This window comes from Sorex araneus, chromosome 1 (genome assembly GCF_027595985.1).
Source record: "Sorex araneus isolate mSorAra2 chromosome 1, mSorAra2.pri, whole genome shotgun sequence".
Taxonomy (NCBI): domain Eukaryota; kingdom Metazoa; phylum Chordata; class Mammalia; order Eulipotyphla; family Soricidae; genus Sorex; species Sorex araneus.
Window position 1 is genome coordinate 439,790,254 of NC_073302.1, and position 25,633 is coordinate 439,815,886.

The following is a 25,633-nucleotide window of genomic DNA, read 5'->3' on the forward strand; positions in this document are numbered from 1 at the left end:
ATCCTAGGAATTCCACTGCCATGGGCCCTTCCCTGTCAACTTGACTACATCACTTTGAAAGTTGCCCCTGAACAGCCCTCTCTTCCTGCCAAAGCAGCGCTCCTCTAAGAGGTCTTCTTACTTTGTGCACTATGCAGTTAGCAGCAGGCACCTTTGTTTTCCCCTGCAAGGGATCTGGGCTAGGATAAGCAGTGAGACTGGCTGATTTCTTTTCACACATCAGCAATGGTAAGGTCAATAATGACAGGGCCTGGGGATGGAGCAATAGCATAGAGGGTAGGGCGTTTGCCTTGCACGCGGCGACCCCGGTTCAAATCCCAGCATCCCATATGGTCCCCTGAGCACTGCCAGGAGTAATTCCTGAGTGCAGAGCCAGGAATAACCCCTTTGCATCGCCAGGTGTGACCCAAAAACCAAAAAAACCACAAAATAATGACAGGGTTTTCTCACTGGGGGGAGCGTCTTTAAAAACTATTTTTTACATGGTTGCAGAGTAGTAACCTCATCTGAAATGATCTCTTCGTATTTCCGTTTTGGCAGATCACTGATTTCTATAATGCACGCTATGAAGTCCCCCATGAAAATGTCAAACTCCTGAATCAGACATCTCGAGCCGATAATACAAATGCAAACTATCATCTAGAAGTCACTCATAATCCCTTCAGCTTCAAATTAAAGAGGAAGAGCAACAGTAAAGTCTTGTGAGTTTTTTTTAAATCACAGTTTGAATATAAAGTCACACCAACATTTGCTCCATTTACCTGTAGGAGGGCAACAAATTGGAATTTTTAAGCCTCAGAAAAATGTCAAAGCTTTTACTATGAATTGTTAATGTTGTCAGTTGGTCTTGACTGCAGAGCAAATAATGCAAAGTAAATAACATGTTATGAGCTAATGTGCTCATTTCTATCATTACCCTTACTTATGATTCAGGGAATTTCATTAGTTTGGAGTGGAGTGCCACTTATGGTGTAACTCAGCTTTTTTATTTCCTGAGATACCACCCACTACCTCATAGTAGTTCAAACTGAAGAAAATATGAAGATTCATGTCAGCAGAAGCTATAATCAAATCCTAGTAACACCAAATCAGTCAGTTGTGTAACACAAAACAAAGTAACTCTGATCTCATCGGTCCCCATTTCTTTGTCTCTGGGAATTAAAACATCCCATTGTTGCTATGAGTACTGAAAATATTTATGGAGCATTCAAAGTAGGTATGCAACTTCCCTCCCAGCCCTGGTGAGCTCCAGGTTGGCGGGGGGACCGGGGGGAGACTGGAGGAAAGTCCCTTGGTTCCTCCCTCTTTCCCCCTCCCCACCAGCTCCTCACTACTTCTCCATCAACCAAGGAGCCTCCAGCAGGAAGGAGGAAGACAAGTTATCTTAGGGGAATTCACTAGGTTTTAAAGATTTGTTTCTCCTGCTCCTCTCTCCTCCCTCAGACCTGACCCCGTACACCTGTTCCCTTGGTTGTGTTGAAGCCCCCTGGACAGTGGGCAGGGGTGGCAGAGGACAGGAGCAGCCACTGCCCTCACCCCCTCTCCTTTCTGGAACCCCCCTGCCCTGCCCTTCTGGGGATTTGTGAGCCTTTTCCCCATGGCCCTGCTCTCCTGGCCCTCCCCCCTACTTTCTGCTACCCCTCCCTGGGGAGTTGGTGCTTTTATTATATTTTTTAAGGGGGAAGGAGAGTAAGGAGGGGAATATCAGATACTGCCCCAAAGATGGGGGAGACGGGAGACTTGAGAAGGGGCAGAAGCAGGGAAGGCAGAGATTGTACCTTCATAAAGTGGGCTGGTTTGGGGTCACTCCCCTAAAACTTAAGAGTGACTGTCAGGGCAAAAGACCAGGGGAGCAAATTGAGGAGCCATTAGGGCCAGAGGCAGGGCAAGAGATGGAATCTTAGGGGCCAGGGGAAGGGGGGAATCCAGAGACTAGAGGTGCTTCCTGGGGGAAGGGGGGAAATGCAGCCACAGTGTCTCCCCCCCTTCCCTCTTCACCCCAGCTCCAGCCCTGGACTTTTCTTTTCATCCCTCTTCCCCATGAGAGTCCGTGGCCCTGGCCATGTCATCATGTTCCTGTGTCCCCTGCATGTTCCCCACCCTTCACCCCCTCCTTTTGCACAGACCCTATTACAATAAATTTTAAATAAAAAAAAGTAGGTATGCAGTAGAAATATAGCAAATGGAAGCTCAGTGCGCACGCTGCCCACAACTATCCAACTGGAACTTGGAGCTCACATCTCTATTTCTTCTTTGGTTTTTGGTTTAAAACAGTTCAGTGCTCAGGACTTATTCCTGGCTCTATGCTCAGAGATGGCTCTTGACTGGGCTCAGAAGACCATCGAGCTGGCTTGACCACATGCAGGGCAAGTGTCCTGCTTGCTGCACTGGCTCTCTGGCTCTCTCACATCTCTACTTTTATGCCTCAAGAATTAGAGTATCAGGGTACCATGGAAAAGCCTCTGAAGGGAGCATGAAGCTGGAGCAGCACATGTAACCCGTCTATTCTCGAAGGGATGTCATTACAAATACTTTTCAATTGTTTAAAAGCAGCCTGATCGAGGTGTAGCTCCAGTGAAAAGAGGATAGAGTCCTGGCACAGAGAGCTGTTGCTTGACTCTAAGTCTTACTCCACTTAGGTTGGATACAAGCATTGGCCCCCTCCAGTTCTCCCAGCAGTACTTGCAGCTGTCTTTCCGACTGCCCAGCGCTAATGTGTATGGGCTGGGGGAGCACGTCCACCAGCAGTACCGCCACAACATGACCTGGAGGACCTGGCCCATCTTCACCAGAGACGCCACGCCCACCGAGGTGAGTCCCCTTTTCCTTCTCTTGCTCACAGAAAGGAACAGCTTGCTGCCTTTTCAGAAATTCACCTTCAGAGTTACATCTCTGCATCAGAATGTCCCAGTCAGGTGTTCTCTTAGGGGAAAACTTGTAATTAAGGTTAATAAGTTCACAATGAGTCATATATTCACATTTAAAAGCACACCTTTAAAGGAAACTAAGTCATGATCATATATCAGAAAATACCTTGGGAAAATGACTATGTCTCTGGAGGACAGCTGTAGCAGGAACCACTTTCAGCAGAAGCATGAGGGCTAACACTGTCTTTCGGGGCACTTTTAAGATTGCTCCACATTGGGCAAGAGGCATCCCTGCAGAGGTTGTTAGAAATGCAGGATTTTAGGCTATAGTTTAGAGCTACCGATCAGAATCTGCATTTCAGTAAGATGTCCAAGTAAATTCCAAGCATATTAAAGTGGGAATAAGATCTATAGTGAAGTAAAATGATTAGTTTCTTTCTTTCTTTCTTTCTTTCTTTCTTTCTTTCTTTCTTTCTTTCTTTCTTTCTTTCTTTCTTTCTTTCTTTCTTTCTTTCTTTCTTTCTTTCTTTCTCTTCCTCCCTCCCTCCCTTCCTTCCTTTTTTCCTTCCTTCCTTCCTTTTTTCCTTCCTTCCTTCCTTCCTTCCTTCCTTCCTTCCTTCCTTCCTTCCTTCCTTCCTTCCTTCCTTCCTTCCTTCCTTCCTTCCTTCCTTCCTGCCTTCCTTCCTGCCTTCCTTTCTCTTTCTCTCTTTCTTCTTTTTATTGTGCTATTTCATTGGTAGTGCTTTAGTAAAAGCATTAGTAAAATACAATGAAAATATATTACTGGGGAAATATGAAAATATTCCAAAGACAAAGTATGTCAGAATTTTAAGTTGAGCAGGCTTTAAAAAATATTTTTGAAATTGTTAGAAAATAATTTCTAAACACTTTCTCTTGATTGTTGACTTCTCTTATTATTGACTTTTAACAAAAGATATGTGTAGGGACCAGTCCACGAGAGAATTTGAGTAATGTTTACAGAAGATGTTTTGAAGCCTGCAATATGCAGAAGGTGGTCCTCAGATCATGCCGCAAGAGAGGGACTGGCTTAAAGTTTTACAGTTCATGTTCCACACACAAAGCAAGTAACAGGCTAACTGGCCCACCCACCAGTATATGATACCATAGAGAAAACACATTTTCTGAACTGATACAGAGAAAAATAATCCATAGTCATTTTATCAGTATATTAATGGAAACAATTGATCAAGAAGTTTAATAAATATGGAAAGCAAAACACCATCTGAATTCTTGAGTTAGTCACAGATTAGATTACAAATTCTCTCTCCTTCCCTCCCTCCTTCTCTCCCTCCCCCTTCTCCCCCCTCCCTCCTCCCTCCTCCCTTCCTCCCCTCCTCTTTATTTTCCACTTAACATACTTAGCATATTTTCAGTGCATTGATATTGGATGTGTCAGTATTTAATTTTTTTATTATTATTTAGGTGTTCCATTAAATGGCTATAACCATATTTTGTTTATCCAGTTTCCAGTTGTTACTATTTCAACTTTTGGTTACTTTTTGTGACAATACAAAACTTTATCAAGTGTTAACCACATGATTCAAATCACTCAATTTTATTATGGGGTGAATAAAAACGTTTTAAACACATAATGTCATTTCTATTTCTTTCGGCGGACAGGGCATGAAAAATCTATATGGAGCTCATACATTCTTCTTGTGCCTTGAAGACGCCAGCGGCAACTCTTTTGGGGTCTTTCTGATGAACAGCAATGCCATGGGTAGGACACACCTTAATATCTTATAGGGAATATGATTTTGGATGCTACTATCATAAAACGACTTCCCTGGTGATGTCACGCTTTTTTTCACTTTTTGTAATGGGTCTTCCCAGCAGTGTTCAGAGCTGAGGGGCAATACTCTAACCCTTTTGCAATTTTCCAGGCCGGAGATCACTCTATAGTGGAATTCATATTGGTCCTATAGAACTTCCATAAAAACTGTAACCCCAAAGTATCTTAATCTGTTAACATATCTAGTTCATACTGAAATCCATTTTTAATAAATTTGAAGTTTAACCCAATTTGAGATTCTCTTCTGATACAATTTCTCTCTAATACTCTGTAGACAGTAAGCTCAATGAATACACATGTTCAAGATTGTATAAAGTTTAACACACGAGCAATTCTGGTGGTCTAAAGCTCATTGTTGCATGCTATTCACATAGCTCACCCTCCCCAGTCCGGAATCTTCTTCCTCCAACTCTGGACTAATGATGTCTTAAATAAGGGCTTGTTTTAATTGTCATTGTAATTAAACTCACCTAATAAAATCTTTAAAGGAGTGAATTAAATCACGTGCAAATTCCACGTATTTGTATTTGTATACTACCAGATTCAAACAAAGCTTTTGTTATTTATTAAAACATATTTTTAAAAATATTTATTAAAAATTTTATAATAAATAAAATTATTCATTTTTTAATATTCTTTATTTTTCTTTCATTTTATTTTGTTTTGGGGCCACATCCAACTATGTGCAGGGCTTACTCTGCACTCTGTGTCCAGAGACCGCTCTTGGTCCTGCTTGGAGGACCATATGTGATAGTGGGGATTAAGCCTGGATCAGTTGTGTGAAAGGCAAGAGCCTTACTCACTGTACTATTTCTTTGACCTAAGCTTTTGCTCTTTCTCTTAAAAAAACAAATTATTCACTAGATTTTTATTCAACAGCTTCAGAAATCATGCAAAAAAGAATGCGAATGTGATTTTTCATTCAAAATGAAGCAGAGAACATTTGGGATGGTCCAGATACTCCTCAAAAAGAGCATATTTTTATTGCTGAAAATGAAGAGATATGAGGTTGTGGCCACAATAGTGGCTGCGAGGTTTTGGATTTCTGTATTTTAGTATTTTAGTAACTAAGTCCAGAGAAATTTCTGCCAGAGTTGCATCATTGCTAGCTCATACCTCTCTGCTACTTTGTATTCCACATATGAGTGCAATCTTCTATGTCTGTCTCTTTCTTCCTGACTCATTTCACTCAACATGATACTTTCCATGTTGATCCACTTATATGCAAATTTCATGACTTCATCTTTTCTAACAGCTGCATAGTATTCCATTGTGTATATGTACCAAAGTTTCTTTAACCAGGGGCTGGATCGATAGCACAGCGTAGGTAGGGTGTTTGCCTTGTACGTGGCCGACCCTGGTTCGATTCCCAGCATCCCATATGGTCCCCTGAGCACCTCCAGGAGTAATTCCTGAGTGTAGAGCCAGGAATAACCCCTGTACATCGCCAGGTGTGACCCAAAGGCAAACAAAAAGAAAAGAAAAAAGTTTCTTTAACCAGTCATCTGTTTGGGGGCATTTCGGTTTTTTCCAGATTGTGGCTATTGTAAACAGTGCTGCAATGAACATAGAAATGCAAATGTCATTTCTACTATACCTTTTTGCCTCTCTGGGATATATTCCCAGGAGTGGTATTGCTGGGTAAAATGGGAGCTCAATTGCTATGGAAAAAAATTATCAAATGCTTCCTTTCCAGCAGTCCGACTTTGAGGGGGGGAACTCCAAAAAATAGTGAGTTTTTTGTTGAAATAGTGAAGGTAATCAAAGTAAAGAGAAAGTAAAGTGAAATTTATCAGCTACACAGGCGGGGTGAGGGCTTGGGGGGTGGGGGGGGTTGGGGGAGGTTTACTGTGGTTCTTGGTGGTGGAATATGTGCACTGGTGAAGGGATGGGTGTTCGAGCATTGTGTTACTGAGACTTAAGCCTGAAAGCTTTGTAACTTTCCACATGGTGATTCAATAAAAAAAAAATTAAAAAGCATATTTTTAAGCATAGTTCAAGCATAAATTCTAAGAACTGTCTTTTTCATCCTTCCAGAGGTGACTCTGCAACCTGCTCCTGCAATCACTTACCGTACAATTGGGGGGATTCTTGACTTTTATGTATTCTTGGGAAATACTCCAGAGCAAGTGGTTCAGGAATACCTGGAGGTACAAATTTAATGATCTCTTATGAATTCCATATATGCTTATGTTGATGCACATATATTAGGAGCCCTTGTGATGCAAGATAAAGAAATAGTAAAAATTCAGAGTAATATATTCAATGAACTCATAGTTTATTTATTTATGATCACATTTCAAAGACAAAAGGTCACAAATTAGCAACATTGATTTGTTTGTTTAATTTTAATGAAAACAAACTACATGAAGGAATTGTGATATTTGTTTTTGATGCAAAATACAGATTTGAAAAGAACTTTACATAGTTGAATTCTAAATATCCTGTTTATAGATGAAACAAATTCAGTAATTTTTTTCAGTGAAATGATTTAAGAGTATACAGAAAGACATAGAAAGATAGTCCTGGATGTCATTGGATTTGTAATCCAACCAAATAATATGGAAAGCCCAACATTATTGTAACTGAAAATACTTTATATTAAATTTTATTAGGCATATGTTTGTAAGTTCCCTGCTATGGGAACTATAATATTAGTGGCAGGAGCTCTTAGAATATTCTCTGGAATTTTCTCAAAATGTTGGCTTGAGCAAGTTGTAGACTTGTAACTTATATTCACTTGATTTATGATTTATATTCATTACAGTATTTCTTCACCCATCCCTGTATTTATTCTTCAATTAGGCATATAATACTCTCTGAAATTATACTGGACATTGACTGATGTTCTGAAAGTTCTGTGAGAACAGGAACTCTATGTGCTTTAGAACACTGTATTTCAATTGCCAACATTAGACTTTGCTACACCATGAACACTTAAAAAATAATTCTCAAGTAAATCAATGCTATTTTTCCCTCCTAAAGGACACTATGATGAAAATATTTTATGTAAATTATTTTTATGATGTCACAGCCATTGGGAATTCATTTAGTACTTAATAAAGAAAGATAGAAGTTGTAGAAATTTGCAAAGTAAGACATTCCCTTTGATTCTAATATTTTACAGCTTGAATTTATAGCAAATGAAATAGTTACAATTATTTTAGTGTTGGGCATGGGGATATACCTAAAAGTTATTCCAAGTGCTTAGACATATATTTATCCTTTCAGGTTATTGGAAGACCATTCATGCCCCCCTACTGGAGTCTTGGGTTCCAGCTGGGTCGCAGGGATTATGGTGGCATTGAAGGGTTGATAGAGGTTATTAACAGAACTCAAGAAGCTATGATTCCGTATGTAAGTTGGGACTTATGCAAAAGACACCACTTCCTGTCTTGTTTTTCTAAATATAATTTAGTAGAAAAATAGGTTAGAAAGTTCTATAATTAGATGATGAATGGACAGATACCTACTGTTCAAAATATGCATGCTAAATTTCCTATGACACTGTGAAAAGAACACACTTTTAATTTCTATGAAAATTAAATTAATAGTTAAGTTTCATTTTAGCTTTAACTCTTTCAACACTAAGCAAGATGTGCCTATTAATTAATATCTCTGAACCTTAGTTTCTTCCTTTATAAAATGTAAAATTTCCTTTGGCTGACGAATAGTGTAATGCTTTATGTTCTGAAAAGTAAAGATGTAATGCCGCAAATATCTCCATTACAACTAGATATTATTTTATAAGAGAAAGAAACAAAAGAGAGAGAAACACCTAAGTATCATGGTTAATAAGAACTGATAATTACAACAATGATCTTATAATAAGTAAGTTTTCATAATGACCCTTATATACCCCTTTTAGTTCTAGTAGATTAATTTTAAAAGCTCTGCAGTTCCAAAGTATTTATGATGTTCAACATCCATTAGTAAATTAAGAAAGATGGTTATTAAGTATATGACATTTGATTAGTTTCCTTAAGATATTCATGACATGTGGTTAACTATGTATTTTGGTCTTGTTCTTTCGAACTATAGTGCAAATATATATTTGGTTAGTATCTGAAGGACAATTGATTGTATGAAGAAAAATAGCTTAGGCCTGATCTCAGGACTTTTCTATTCTTTCCCAGTGTAGCAATGAGGGAGGGTGGGGAAGTTATTTATGTCTGTGAGAAAACATACCATTTTGATGTTAAAGGGAAATTGGTGAGTTTTGTTTTGCTTGCATACCTTATTCTAGTAGTAAAACCTAATTTTGCCACATCTATTTTATTTCCACAGTGCATTCACATTAAAAATTAACTTTCATTTACCAGAGTTTTTTTGTCAATGAGGAAATAGACACTGGATAGTCAATTCAGTGTTTTTCCTTTAAAAAATGTTAATAATCTAAAAATTTTAATAATCTTAAAAATTATTTTTAAATTAAGTTAAAAATCCATTTATCTTAAAATTATTAATTTATTGGTAACAATTAAAATAAATGTAGATCAATCAATTTATTGTCAATAGTTTACTGTTGATTCGTTAGTTAATTTAAAAATGAATAATGTTTTAAAATAATTCTTTAAAAGCTTAATAACCTCTAAGGCCACTATTGTTAGTTCAACTGTAGAACTTGGATCCAAAAACAGTTCATTGATCTGTGCGGTGTGTGATGAAAGCTCCAGGAACTCGGGTGAATCTGGCTTCTGTTTTGATGATCCAGGAGTAGACACTGTCCGATGGTTCTGTTTTCAGGATGTCCAGTACTTTGACATAGACTACATGAATGAAGGCAAAGATTTCACTACTGATGGAAACAAGTTTCCTAATCTCTTAAATTTTACTGAGATGTTACAACAACAAGGGTTGAAATGTGTAATGATCATGGTATGTTCAAACTCTTATTCTGGGCCTAGTTTTTACTTTCAAGATGTGAAAGACATTTACAAAATCATTTATTATTATATATTTTTATTAGCATCCTGGCATCTCAAATGACAGTAACTATCAACCCTACAAAAGTGGAAATGAAAAGGGAGTATGGATCAGGGGGAATAACAGCTTTATCATTGGACAGGTAATTTTTTAAAGAAAATCAGAGTAAATTACAGGAATATATGGAGGTTTGTATTTTTGTATGCATATGTTGCAATATTATTTATGTTTTAATGACTTATGAAATTTTTTCATTACCTTAAACCGGTAAAGATAACAGTAGAATGATTAAGTTCCTAGGGACTTATTTTTAATTGAAACATGTTTGACTTATAACATTCTATCAATATAAGGTATACAGCAAGTTGATTTAATGTTCTCTTATATTGTATACTTATATATATGTATACACATAAGTTGCAGTATCATTAACATTGTCATAATAAGTACCTCTCTCCTCCTATACTTATCATTTCTTTTTTTGTGGTAGAAATAATTAAGACGTAGTCTCTTCTAATATAGTTCCTTGAATTTTAATATATATATTATTAAGAAGCAACAAATTAGCAAAAAATTAAATTGTTTTTAAAGTCATCTTGCATACTAATTTTTATTTATTTCCAGAGATATTGAGTTCAAATATGGTAATGTAACAAGGTGCCAATAGACTAACATGAAACCTATCTAAATGCTCACTTAATTTGCATGAGACTTAGAGTAGAACCCAGTCTTTATTCCAAGATGGCACTTTCAGGCATTAGAGCCAGATGGTTAGAGACTATTAACAGAGCAACAGATTTTGAGCCTTTGGAAGGCAAATCACATCGGAAATTTTTCCATTCCAAACAGCGTAGGGTTGACCACTCCTAGATTATGGGTGAGTGAGATTTACTAAATGAGTGAGATTTACTAAAACTATTACTTAACCTAAATTTTTATTTAGCTATCATTATGGCTGCATTTACTTTCCTAAACTTTCTTTTCTGGGTTACTACTTATAAAATGGCTAATTTAATACTTTAATACCTTAATATCTTCCATCTTGTTTCTTTTTTTACTGTTCCTAACTTTTTAGAAAGTAGTTTTCTTTGTCCTGCAAACCACTTCTTTGCTGATTGATTTGTCTACAGTGAATTTCTAAAACATCAGAGGGACTGGTATTCATCAGTACAAAAGTACAGACTATTTTCAATTAAACAGTTTAGGGTTAGAGAGATAGTGTGGTGGGTAAGACTTGCCTTATGTTTGCCAGACCTGGGTTTGATCCCTGGTATCCCATATAGTTTCTTGAGTCCCCCCAGGAATGCAGAGCCAGGAGTAAGTGCTGAGCACCACCATGTGGGGCCAAAAAAACTAAATAAATAAATGATCTGTATATCAATTGATACTTATGGAGGAATTATTATATTTCTTGAGTGTCTCTAAATCACAGACAATAGATTTGTTGGGAAAATGACAAAGAAGGTGTGCATATATCTCTATATTCCTGAAGTTTCATGAAGGGTTAAAAGCAACTCTTTGATAAGACTGCATAGGCAGGAGAGAGGATAAGAAATACTTGACCTGTGGGGCATGCATAGTTCAGAATGTGGGGTATTTGCCTTGCATGTGGCCAGCCCTGGGTTTGATCCTTGGTGATCACATGGCCCCCCGAGCCCCAACAGGAGTGATCCCTGAGTGCAGAACCAGTCATAAGCAAGCCCTGTGTACCATGCCAGGTGTGGCCCAAAACAACCAAACAAAACAAAACAAAAAAATAAATTTTACCTGAGTAAGAACAAGATCCACTTCATTATTTAAAAGGTATTGTTTACATGCCTTAATATAAGAAATATTTTTTAAAATCACTTTAAAAATGATTCAACTATTTACATATAAGTGGATTAGCATGGAGAGTATCATGCTAAGTGAAATGAGTCAGAAAGAGAGGGAAAGACATAGAAGACTGCCGTCATTTGTGAAATATAGAGTAAGATAATGGGACAACAACACCCAAGGATAGTAGAGATAAGGTCCAGGAGGATTGTTCCACAGCTTCAGAGCTGGTCTCACACGCTGGGGGAAAAGCCAGCTGAGATAGAGAAGGAAGCACCGAGCAAAGAATGCTTGGAGGACCTGCTTGGAATGGGAGATGTGTGCGAAAGTAGACTATAGACCGAACATGATAGCCACTTAATACCTGTATTGCAAACCATAATACCCAAAGGGTGAGAGAGAGAGTAAAAGGGTGGGGGGGATAGGGTGAGAATTGTGGGAGGGATACTGGGAACATTGGTGGTGGAGAATGGACACTGGTGGAGGGATGGGTACTTGATTATTGTATGACTGAAACATGAGCACGAAAGTTTGTAAGTCTTTAATTATACCTCACGGTGATTCATTAATTTTTTTTAAAAAAATATTCAACTATTCTTCCCTAAAATATATTTGTTAGACTTCTTAGGTTTTTAAACAATTGCCTCAGTGAGTCTAACATAATGAAATTTTATATTTGTATTAGGGAAAAAAGATATATATTCTCTATATATCCATATTACCTCTATCTAGACATCTGTGTCTATATCTATCTAGATGTAATAACTTTTCCCTTTGCCTTTTATTCTTTTCATCTATTTTACTATTTAGTTATTGGGGGTGAGTCTTAAATTTTGATTCTAAAATGACTAGATACCAGCAGCTTCTAGTATAAGAAATAGTATCTAGCAATAAATTTGAAGTCAATCATCAAATAAGCTACTTGCTAGAACCTTCTCTGTTGTCCTTTAGGGATATCCTGGATCGACAGTCTTTCCCGACTATAGTAACCCCAGCGGTGTTGAGTGGTGGAAAGAAGAATTCAGCACATTTTCTAAAACGCTGAAGTTTGATGGTATATGGATTGTAAGTTGTTATTTTGAATTCAAACTTATTCTAGAAACCAAAATGTCAGGTTTTGAAAAATGATGACCCAATTTGTAATAAAAGTTTGCTTGCTGAGAATGTAAGAACACTTTTGTTAAACCCTGGATTGTACTTCTGGCTTTACTATCCACTATTTCTTTTTATTTTTTCTTTTTATCACTTCTCAGCCTTTTGTCTAAGATCAAGTGTAGTATTTTTTATTTTTAGTTAATCATTTTTTTCACATCTGGTGGTGCTTTGGGCTAACTTCTGGATCTTAGTTTAGGCAGAAATCACTGCTGGTGGTGTGCCGTGTATCAAACCTGGGTCCAGTGTGTACAAATCAAGTGCCTTACCTTATGTACTATTTGTATTTCATTTACTTATTTTTGAGAAAGCACCTTGCTTTCTCATCCTTCTCTTATTAACTATCTTTAAACTTAAATCACTGCTTCATTAAACCTATGGTTGGTATTCTTTGTTGCACTTAGTCATTGAAATTTAAAGTTTATTGTTAGAGTATAATTTAATGATATTTGAAAAAATCTCTGTCAGCTGCATTAGACATGCTCCATTTTAAATCATCTTTAAGAAATTGATTTGGTCTTATTGTATTTTCTTTCATCCCACAGTGAGTAGAGTAAAAGTGAATTAGAGCAGAATTATTACCCTACCTAAAATTCTTTATCATGAAATTGAAACAAGAACAACAACAATTGAAGTCACATTTTAAGACTCACCCACTGAAATGTTATTCAATGAACTGATTAAAATCAATGTTTAAGAGTTTAAATATGCCTGATAATAGTCAAGTTGGAAGAGAGCATAATACAGTCTAATCAAAAATATTAAATAGGTTTGTAAATGCAGTAAGTGCAGCATGTGGCTGCTTCAACCAACCCTGATTCTATACCTGCCTCCCCTGAGCACTGCCAGGGGTAATTTCTGAGCACAGTCAACAATAGCCCCTGAGCATCACTGGATATAGCCATCAAAACAGAAACTATCTATACTCACCACTAAATTAGAGATGAAGCAGAGGTCAAGAAAACTTAAGGAGGGCCTGAAGCTATAGCACATGGTTGACCTGGTTTGATCCCCTGCATCCCATATGGTCCCCCGAGCACCGCCAGGAATAATTATTGAGTGCATGAGCCAGGAATAACCCCTGTGCATCGCCAGGTGTGACCCAAAAAGAAAAAAAGAAGAAAAATTAAGAAACAGTACTCAAGAGTCCAAAATTAATTTATGAAATATCTCTAATATCCTAAGTATATTCAAGTTCAGTAAACACTCCTCAATAAACTTTATAACATTTTTCTATTTTCCATTTTGTATCTTTGAAGGATATGAATGAATTATCGAGCTTTCTCCCAGGTTCTAATCAATCATGTGAAGAAAACATATTGAATAACCCTCCCTTCGTACCTCGTAAGTTTTCACCTCTTTGATATTTAAAATAATCTCAGGAATTGCTGATGGTGGGAAATATGCACTGGTGAAGGAGTGGGTGCTGGGACAAGATGTGACTGAAATCCAATCATGAACAACTTTGTAACTGTGTATCTCATTGTAATTCAATTAAAGAAATAAATAAAAATTAGGGGAAATTTTACACAGATATGCTGTGTAAAATTCCCCCTAATTTTTATAATAACCCATAGCATATGCATATCTGTGTATATACAGATATTATATATTATATATAATTAAAATTAGGGGGAATTTTACACAGATATGCACAGTATATGCGTATCTGTGTATATACAGATATTATATATTAGCAATATTAGCTCATGGGCGGGAGTGATAGTGTAGCAGGTAAGGCGTTCACCTTGCATGCGGCCGACCCGAGTTCGATTCCTCCGTCCCTCTCGGAGAGCTACCAAGAGTATCCCGCCCGCATGACAGAGCCTGGCAAGCTCCCTGTGGCTTATTTAATATGCCAAAAAGAGACAAGTCTCACGATGGAGACATGAGATGCCCGCTGGAGCAAATCGATGAGCAACAGGATGACAGTGATAGTGTAATACAGGGGGAAACAAACCCAAATAAACTCAGAAATCCTTGTGTGACCAAGAGCACATTTACTACCCCATTTAGGGGAGCCCCAGAAACCCAGACACCTCCTGTACTGGAGATCTTGCTGCTTTGTCTGGTCTCTGATCAAGTTTTGCTGCCACAAGTCAAGGTTGAGTGCTGAAGTCTAATCTTCCCACTTTAATAACCCAGCTCTTCCATGCTGTTCACTTCCTCCAAGCCCAGAATACATGTGGTTCAGTGTCAAACTTTATGAGAATGTCAGAGCAAACTATTTAACCTCTTGCAACAGCCCCCGTTGGCTTGCTTTGCTTATTTTTTTATTTTCTCTGCACAGTCTGTTTCTCAATTTTATTTCTCACTGTGGTTCCATTTATCATGGTTTTACTTTTATCTCATCTTCTTCTTGGCAGAAATAGTTTTCTTTTTTTTCCAACAAACCCACTTGAATCCATAACCTCCCTTCATCTGCCAAATATATCTATTGCCTCTATCCTAAGCGTTTTGTCTATTTAAGCCCTTTGACTGATCATAGCTTTAAGTGTTTCTCAGTTGCCTCTGCTCATTAGCACTCTGTAAGTTCAGGGAAATAAAGATATATATTAATTATCGCAATGAGCAACATATTATCAGCCCCAGTTATGAAGTGATATTTAAAAAGAATTTATTAATTTATTCTAATTTTAAATTTTTATTGTGGTTCAGCCAATATGGTTATGAATCATAAACAATACATGAATCAAGCACTAACAATCACGTTAATGTTTATGGCTTTGATGTACAAAGTTATTGCAGTTTCACCACCATATTCAACTCTTTACCACTATCTTTATGTCTCATCTAGTTTATGATAGAATTTAAAGAGTGATGATGTGATAAGGTAGGAAGACATATGTGGGCAAGTGAGTAAAAGCCAACGATGAATGGTTATTTGTTAGAGGAGAGTTTCACTGATGAGCTTTTTCCACACAGAATCTATGAGACCGTTGCTTTATGAAGGAACCATTTGCATGGATGCAGAGTTTTATGAAGAATTTCATTATAATTTGCACAGCTTGTATGGATATTTTATGACAAAAGCCACAGACTTGTAAGTACAGTTTCTTTCCCTCTAATTAATGATCTAGGGAGGTGAGAGGTGGAATATTTTTATTGTTTTCCTATAAGTGTATTATTCAAATAATTTTTGTGTGATTGTGAGAATATAGAAACTCAGATCTTTTTTTCTTTTTTAAAAATTTTATTGAATCACTGTGAGATAGTTACAAGCTTTCATGTTTGGGTTACAATCTCACAATGGTCAAATACCCATCCTTCCACCAGTGCACATTTCCCACCACCAATATCCCTGGTATACCCCCCCTTTCCTGCCTTCCCCCTGCCTCCATGGCATACAATATTCCCCATACTCTCTCTCTATTTTGGGGCATTATGGCTTGCAACACAGACACTGAGAGGTCTTCATGTTTGGTCTATTATTTACTTTCAGCACACTTCTCCCATCCTGACTGACTCCTCCAACCATCATTTTCTTAGTGATCCCTTCTCTATTCCATCTGCCCTCTCCTCCACTCATGAAGCAGTCTTCCAGCTAAGGGGCAATGCTCCTGGCCCTTGTATATACTGTTCTTGAGTTTCAGCCTCATGTGATGTTATTCTATACTCCACAAATGAGTGCAGTCCTTCTATGTCCCTCTCTTCCTGACTCATTTCACTTTAGCATGATACTCTCCATGTCTATCCATTTATAAGCAAATTTCATGACTTCATCTCTCCTAACAGCTGCATAGTATTCCATTGTGTAGATGTACCAAAGAGAAACTCAGATCTTAAAGGCTACTTAAGAGGTCTTCTTGTGTAACCCCTAGGTTTCTGTACAGGATGAGTTTTGATTTGTGAGACTTTATTGGTGAGACTTCATAATATTAAGGATGCTAAAAAGCAGTCAGATTCAAAGAATTTATAGCCCCCACTGGAAGTCAGCCCTTACTTGGGTTCTGTTGCTAAACACTCTTTGTTCACTGCATCAGAGTTGCATGGTGTAGAGAATAAATTAATAGGGCAGGCAGTTAAATTTGTATGACACATATTTATACTCAATCTATCTGTTGTTTATGAGAAGTACAATTTGTCTAAATAAAATGAGAAAAATGCCCAGTAGTCAATATTTACCTAGCACTGTCACACTATGTATTCTTGGATGGCTTCCTTCCTCACTGCCTTTACCTTTTTCCCCATCAACTTCCCTCTTTGACCTCAAAATAAACACATGCCACAACTTCTCCTTATCCCCACTTCACCACCATTGCAACTACATACAGCCCTACAACCATCGTGTCTATTTTCATCACCACTACCACCGTCACCACCATCTCTACTCCACTAACTCCACCACCACCAAATCCCCTTCCACCACCATTATTAATAAATCTTACTAATGAAGAAGAAGCTTTAGTCATTTCGATTCCTGTCACATGAATTTTTTTTGCTCATAATTCCATAAGTTGAGAGAGAGAGAGCTCCTAGCACTTCCCCATCAAGTTCCTTAGAACTCTTTTGAAACTCTTTATTTGTTTTTTCAGGGAACACTCCCCCAACTCTGTTATTCTCTGCTGTCTCTTCTCAACTTCAATGTCTTGGTTCTTCTCATCTATGCAGATCCAAAAATAAGGGAGATATCTAAGCTTGAATTAGAGATTTTAAATCATCAGAAGTTGTTACATTAAACAGCATGAGAAAGAATATATTACCTGTACGTCAGCATTAAATGAATAAAGAAGAGTAAGCCATGATCCTTGGCTTCAGAGGATCAGTTCTCTATTCTTTGAAATGAGAAAGTTAGATTAATTCTTTCCACCATTAAATCTTACTTCTATATATTTAATTTTTTGGTGCTTTATGCCAAGAACTGGAAGTGAAAATGAAAGGGTATAAAAGGTCAAAATGAAAAAGACTAAGGAAGATTGTAGGAGAATAATAGGGTTTCAATTGCTTTGTTGCTAGTATCTGTGTCAGATAAAGTGCTATAAAATCACGATGGGGCTGGTTAATATTTTCTAGGAGCTGGTTAATAGTTAAAAGTTAACTATATAACTGAAAGAGGAGAACTGCTTTTCTGATTTCTCTGGGTCAGAGAGAATATGAAAAAAAGTGGAGATAAATAGAATGTGGCCTTTGGGCTTCAGGCACCAAAGGTTACAAAGAAGTTAAAATTTTAATCCAGTACTCTCTGGGCATCAGGAAATTTTAAGTTATAAAAGTGACAAGCACTTAGCTGGAATCTCAGTTTGGAGGCAGTGGCTATTGGTTCACCTGGTGAATCAAATTTATCTCCCTCTAAACTTAAAGTAGAAAGATAGTTTCTTAGAAATCCGAACTTCACTACAAATAGTCTGTGAGATAGAAAAGAGAGATTTAGGAGTTTCTGAATAAGTTTTCTTTAAAGAAGGAAGTAAAAACAGATTTATCTAATTTACCATAGTGTTACCATAATGGCCTGTCTCTAAAGAAATTGTGAGGTAGGATAACTTCGTGATTCATTCCCTCTTTCCATTCTTGGTTTGCATTTTATACAAATTACCTTCTGTCCTGACTGACTATTTCAGAGCACAATAAATCCCAATATATCCTCTAGTCAGTAGTAAAAAAGGCAAAATTACAACTGTTCTAGGTGAAGAGACAAGAGAAGAGAGTTGAACAGTAAATTCTCAATTCTCAATTCCCCACCAACACTTCCCATTTTTTCACAGTAGGTGTGTACTGTGTATTTATTGAATAACTGAATACTATAGCAAAGTTGATATATATATAAGATCATTATAAATAGTCCTGTTAGATGTCTTCGTCCATGAGCAAATTAGGAAAAAAAAATTACAAAAAAGCTACTGAGTGTAATGCTAAATGAAAATTAAGTGTTATCCAGGTGTTTCAATAAAATATAATTTAGTTATACCTTGCTAATGAGGAATGCAGATTGCATACATATTTAAAAAATTTGCATCATAGGTTAACTTCTAGGTGAAAAGTACTTGCATTTCTAGTGCAAGTACTAGAAATGATTGCTCCTCAAATAAACAGGAAAATCTGATACCCACACTGTGTTGGAAACGTGTTGTGTAGGTAAAGGAAACCTATTTAAAAATGAAATGGAGCATAATTAAAAGCTGGTGCCAGGGATGTAAGTAGTTAGACTTTAACCTTCTTTTATGGCACTTCCTGTGATAATGTTTATTAACTGAATGCTGAAATATGAAGATTACATGTGTTTTATAATTAAGACATAATAATAAAAAGGATATTGAGTTTTTATTACATTTTTGTTAGTAAAATTAAAGTTATCCTTTCTTTAACCACTAACAAAGTGGTTTAAAAAAAGGATAGAGAGGCTGGAAGGTAAGACTTTTGACAGTCCATAGCTCTGGGAGACAGTATTTTTTTTTTTTGGATGTTGTCTAATGCAAGTGCTAATTTATCTTAAGACTCATAAAACTAGAAAAAGTTGTAGCACAAAACTCCAGTGATTTTTTTCTACTCCATTTGAGAAGCACGATAGGATATTTTGTGTATATAACATTAAAGAATAAAACCTTCCCTACTAATCCATAAAATTTTGGTTCTATTTTCAGTTTTGCTACCTATATTAGTCTTTCATTTTCTATTCAGTATTCAGATGAATTACTTTCCCCATACATTTCCTTTAGGTAGAAACTGTGTAGTAATGGCGTATTCGATATGCCAAAAACAGGAACAACAAGTCTCACAATGGAGACGTTACTGGTGCCCGTTCAAGCAAATTGATGAGCAACAGTGACAGTGACAGAATGTCTTTACTGTATCCCTTCTCATTTCTTAGACACTGTTTTGTTTGTTACTCCACTGGTGGTGCTTGGGGCTATTCCCAGCACTGCTGGGGAATTAAATCCTGACCTTTCACATGCAAAGCATGTTCCCATCCCTTTAAACAATCTCCCTGGCCCATTATAAACACTATCTTGTCTTAAATGCCATTCTTGCCTATTCTCTCTTTCTGACTTCATTTAGACCATATCTCTTCTTTGTGATAATTTATTTAGCATCCAACTCTGTTATCCATGTATGTGTGCTCTCACAGTAGATCATATATACAAATCTTTATATTTCCTTTAGTGTTACCAAGTTTTGGTGCCACATCTGATGGTGCTCCCTCTATAATATTTCTTCATGAGGGCCCTCATAATGACCCTCTGGCCCTTATGAAACAAAGCTTTAAGTTTCATATTTTTTGCCACAATCAGCATAGTTGTGTTTTTTTCCTTACTAAACATTTGGGAGTTGAGAATGCAGTGAAAGCATAGGCTGGTAACAGTTTTTAATAGGGTTGTGTGGTAGTATGGATCTAGGACTCTTCGTAGTTCTTTTTTTTTTTTTTAATTTATTTTATTGAATCACCAAGTGGAAAGTTACAAAGTTCTCAGGCTTTTATCTCAGTTACACAATGCTCAAACACCCATCCCTTCACCAGTGCCCGTATTCCACCACCAATAAAAACAAAAACAAAAGCAAAAACAAAACAAACAAACAAACAAACAAATAAACAAAAACAGTATACATCCCACCCCTCACCCCCCAACCCACCCCGTAGGTGAGTCATAATTTCACTTCCTTTTCTCTTTACCTTGATTACATTCCAGATTTCAACACATAACTCACTATTGTTGTTAGAGTTTCAAAACAGACTTACTATTTTTGTTGGAATTTATCCCCTAAGAATACAGCTCTATTAACAGGGAAATTTTTGATAATAAGTTTTCCACTGATGAGAATGAAGAGATAAAAATGTTTACAATTTCTGTATTATAGTAATTAAGTCCACGAAGATTTAAGTTTGAAAATGAATCATTTCCCTTCCTGGAACAGCATGTAGCCAAAGTTAGTTCACAGTCTCCATACATGGGTGCAAGCACTTGCTGGAACCCCAATTCCTAAAGCTGTCTCTGGTTCCCGCTCGTTCCACATCCACCGGCTCTGCAGAGGCATGGGCACCCGGGCCGAAAACCCGGCCGGCTGGAGCCGAACACCAGCCCCGTACTTCTTTCTAAAGGAAGTGGATCATCTCACTCACAGTTTCTTTCTGACTGAGAGACAGAACACTGAGTGATAGTACCCATGAGTTTGACTAAATATGGCAATTCTTAAATCTACTTGGCTTATTTCCTTGTTAACTGAAAACTTGCGTTTTGAAAAAGTTTCACTGAGATAGGGCTGCAGCGATAGCATAGCGGGTAGGGCGTTTGCCTTCCACACGGCCGACCCAGTTTCGATTTCTCCGTCCCTTTTGGAGAGCCCAGCAAGATACCAAGAGTATCCCGCCCGCACGGCAGAGCTTGGCAAGCTATTCATGGAGTATTCGAAAATGCCATAAACAGTAACAAGTCTCACAATGAAGACGTTACTGGTACCCGCTCGAGCTAATCAATGAACAATGGGATGACAGTGCTACAGTGTACTGTGCCAAGAGCATAACAAGTTTTAAGGGAGACACGTGTCACACAAATGTATGAATACCCAATCATCAGGGCCGGAGTGATAGCTCAGCGGTGGGGCGTTTGCCTTTCACGCAGTGGACCGGTGTTTGATTCCTCCGCCCCTCTCGGAGAGCCGGGCAAGCTACCGAGAGTATCGAGCCTGCACGGTAGAGCCTGGCAAGCTACCCATGGCATATTGGATATGCCAAAAGCAGTAACAATAAGTCTCACAATGAGAGACATTACTGGTGCCCACTCGAACAAATCGATGAGCAATGGGATGCCAGTGACAGTGACAGTGACAGTGACCCAATCATCATGCTTATGAACCAGAAAAGGATCCAACCCTTCATCTTTACATTGTCAGATTGGAGTACCTCACTTTTTAAAATCAGTCTTTATTTTTTAAATTTTCTCCTTTTTTGACATTCTAAGTCATTATGCACTTATAGACTCTGTGGCAACCTTAGGAATATGTGTAGGAAAGCACCAGTGGTTGTGCTGTTAGGAACCTGTTAGGAACTGCTTGTTGCCCGGTGATACATTTCTCCTAGAATTTGTGTAAAAGATTGAAAAACTTGCCTGCAGAGAGCTAATAATTATTATTACCACCTTATACTCATATTACAGTTTAAACACTTCAAACCTGCCTATGAAACATCATAGGCAGGTTTGAAGTGTTTAGAATGGAAGAATAGGTGATAAAGAAGATTTCAGTTTAATGTTTGTGCAAAAGAACAAAAAACACAATAGACACATTTTATAAGGAGAATGTTATTGTTGTCAGTATCTTTGTTGGATATGGAATGGGTGCATGGAGAGGATTGCCTGAGTTTTAAATTAAAAATTCTAAAACTTAAAAATAAATTTTAAAAATATTTCAAAAAGAAGAGCAAAAAGCATTCATCAAAACAAAAGCTAGTGAAGTTGCCTACCTTTAACTACATGCTATCTCTCCCTATGTTATTCCATTCATATGTAATTATTCTGAATTCTGTATTGTAATTACTTTATTTCCCTTCTATATATGTCATACGCAACAAAATGGAAATAATAGTACTTAGTTCCTTTTACTTTATACAGTATCAGATATCATCGTAGGACATTTACTCATTTCATTAATATTATTTTGCAAAAATTAAGATTTACTAGCATTAGGAGTTGCTAATAATAAGTTCCAAAACTTTATAGGGACCTGTTGCTCAGCTTATACACAAATTCTTCACTTAGGCAATCGGAGTACAGGAATCCAACCTGAGATAGTTTTATGTCAGACAAGATTACAGGTGATCAAGAAAACATGCAATCAAGAAATGCTAGAAAGATTTGGTCTAAAAGGAAGATGATGACACCAAGATCCACACGACACAATTCCAATGTATTGTTGACCAAAAGAGCTAGAGTATGGCCAGATAAAACAAGACAAAGAAAATGCAATTAAGAACACAGAAACCTAGATATATTTCTTGAGTGGGATGTAGCTAGAGAGTCTGACCATCCGAAATGATGTGTATATGAAACTGTCTCCAGACATTTGAAAGAAGTTCTTAATATTAACCTAGCTGGTTTGCCTGATTTGTGTTATCCTGATGTTATTTTCTTAGCTTAATTGGAGACGTCCATTGCTGCCTCTGGTACAGGGACAGTCCAGACATTTATAGTTCAGTTCATGTTCAATGGACTGTATTCTTTTTCAGGGCCCTGACAAATATCTTTGTTGATAAAAGAAACTTTATCTTATCCCGTTCTACTTTTGCTGGATCTGGCAAATTCGCTGGTCATTGGTTGGGGGACAATGCAGCTACATGGGACGACATGCGCTGGTCCATCCCCAGTATCCTTGAGTTTAACCTCTTTGGAATTCCCCTGGTGAGTTTTCCCCTCAAGTGAGAGCCTGGACCTTTTGCCTCTGAAACTCTTTCCATTATCGATCTTCGGGGGTTCTAAAACCTACAAATGTGTATCTCACTGTGATAGGTATGGGCGAAGTTCTTATATATTTACTGATTTACTCTGGGTTACACCTAGCAGTGCTTAGGGTTTACTCTCAGCTGTGTACTCAACGATCATTCCTGATAGGTCTTTGAGGGACCACATGCAGTGCTAGAGTTTTATTTTATTTTATTTTTTAAGATTTTTATTTATTTTTAATTAGTGAATCATAGTGATGGTACAGTTAAAGATTTATACAATTTCGTGCTTGTGTTACCCTCACACAATGTTTGAGAACCCATCCCTCTGCCAGTGTCCATTCTCCACCATCAATGAACCCAGTATCCCTCCCACCCCCCATCCCATCCCTTCCCACCCTACCCCGCCTGTGTGGCAGGATATTCCCTTTTGATCTCTCTCTCCTTTTGGGTGTTGTGGTTTGCAATAGAGGTATAGAGTGGCCATCGTTTTCAGTCTCTAGTCTACTTTCAGCATGCATCTCCCCTCCTATTTGGGATTTCCAATCACATTTAACTTGGTGTTCCCTTCTCTATCTGAGCAGCCTTCTCCCCCAGCATGTAAGGCCAGCTTCCAATCCATGGAGTCAACCTCCTGGTACTTCTTTCTATTATTCTTGGGTGTTAGTCTCCTACTCTGTTATTCTATATTCCACAGATGAGTGCAATCTTTCTATGTCTGTCTCTCTCTTTCTGACTCATTTCACTTACAATGATACTTTCCATATTGATCCACTTATATGCAAAGTTCATGACTTCATCTTTTCTAACAGCTGCATAGTATTCCATTGTATAGATGTACCAAAGTTTCTTTAACCAGTCATCTGTTCTCGGGCACTCAGGTTTTTTCAAGATTCTGGGTATTGTAAACAGTGCTGCGAGGAACATGTAAATGCAGATGTTATTTTGACTATACTTTTTTACTTCTCTGGGATATATTCCCAGCAGTGGTATTGCTGGGTCAAATGGGAGCTCAATTTCTAATTTTTTAAGAAGCATCCATATTGTTTTCCAAAAGGGCTGAACCAGTCGGCATTCCAACCAGCAGTGTAGGAGGGTCCCTTACTCGCCACATCCTCGCCAACAGCGGTTGCTTTTGTTCTTTTGAATGTGTGTCAGTCTCTGTGGTGTGAGGTGGTAACTATGGTTGTTTTGATCTGCATCTCTCTAATGATTAGTGATGAAGAGCATTTTTTCATGTGCCTTTTGGCCATTTGTATCTCTTCCTTGGGAAAGTTTCTGTTCATTTCTTTGCCCTATTTTCTGATGGGGTTGGAAGTTTTCTTCTTGTAAAGTTCAACTGGTGCCATATATACCCTTGATATCAACCCATTATTGGATGGGTATTGGGTGAATATCCTTTCCCATTCTATAGATTGCCTTTGTATTGGGGTCACTGCATCTTTTGTGGTACAGAAGCTTTTTACTTTAATATAGTCTAATTTGTTAATCTGTTTCCATTTGGTTGATCAGTTGCATATCATCTTTGAAGATACCTTTGGCTTCTATATTGTGGAGGGTTTTGCTGACTTTGTTTTCGATGTAACTTATGGATTGTGGTCTGATGTTGAGGTCCTTAATCCATTTTGATTTGATTTTTGTGCATAGTGTCAAGTTGAGATCAGGTTGAGGTCCATTCTTTTGCATGTGGTTGTCCAGTAATGCCAGCACCATTAGTTAAAGAGGTTTTCCTTGCTCCACTTCACATTTCTTGCTCCCTTATCAAAGATTAGATGATCATACATTTGGGGTTGTGTGTAGGGATATTCCACCCTGTTCCATTGGTCTGCCTTTGTTCCAGTACCGTGCTGTTTTAATTGTTATCTCTTTGTAGTAAAGTTTAAGGTTGGGGAGGGTAATATCACTCAACATCTTTTTCCCAATAATTGTTTTAGCTATCCGTGGGTGTTTGTTGTTCCATATGAATTTCAGGATTGCTTGATCCCTTTCTTTGAAGAATTTCATGGGTATCCTTATAGGGATCACATTGAATCTGTAAAATGCTTTGGGGATATTGACATTTTGACAATGTTGATTCTCCCTATCCATGAGCAGGGGATATGTTTCCATTTCCTCATGTCCTCTTTTATTTCATGGAGTAGCGTTTTATAGTTTTCTTTATAGAGGTCTTTTACTTCCTTAGTTGATCTGATTCCAAAATACTTAATTTTCTGGGGCACGATTGTGAAAAGGATTGCTTTTTTCATGTCCCTTTCCTCTGTCTCATTGTTTGCATATAGGAATGCCAATGGATTTTTGGGTATTGATTTTATAACCTGCGACTTTACTGTACAAGTCTACTGTTTCTAAGAATTTCTTAGTAGAGGATTTAGGCTTCTCTAAGTATAGTATCATATCGTCAGCAAATAGTGAGCGTTTGATTTCTTCCTTTCTATCTGGATGCCCTTAATATCTTTTTCTTGTCAAATAGCTATCGTAAGTACTTCCAGTACTATACTGAACAGAAGTGGTGAGAGTGGGCATCCTTGTCTTGTGCCTGATCTTAGAGGAAAGGCTCTTAGTTTTTCCCCATTGAGGATAATGCTTGCCATAGGTTTGTGGTAGATGGCTTTGACTATCTTGAGCAAAGTTCCTTCTAAAACCATTTTGGTGAGAGTTTGCATCATGAACAGATGTTAGATCTTTTCAAATGCT

The 25,633-nt window shown here is 37.5% G+C and overlaps 1 protein-coding gene and 1 pseudogene across 1 annotated transcript in view; one reads left to right on the forward strand and one right to left on the reverse strand.

Annotated features, from left to right (window-relative positions):
- The window catches only part of LOC101544608 (maltase-glucoamylase), a 244,248-nt gene that overhangs the window by 159,928 nt on the left and 58,687 nt on the right, over positions 1-25,633 (forward strand). The gene's annotated exons all lie outside the window — the stretch shown is intronic.
- Positions 20,997-21,092, reverse strand: LOC129401057 (small nucleolar RNA U13; annotated as a pseudogene).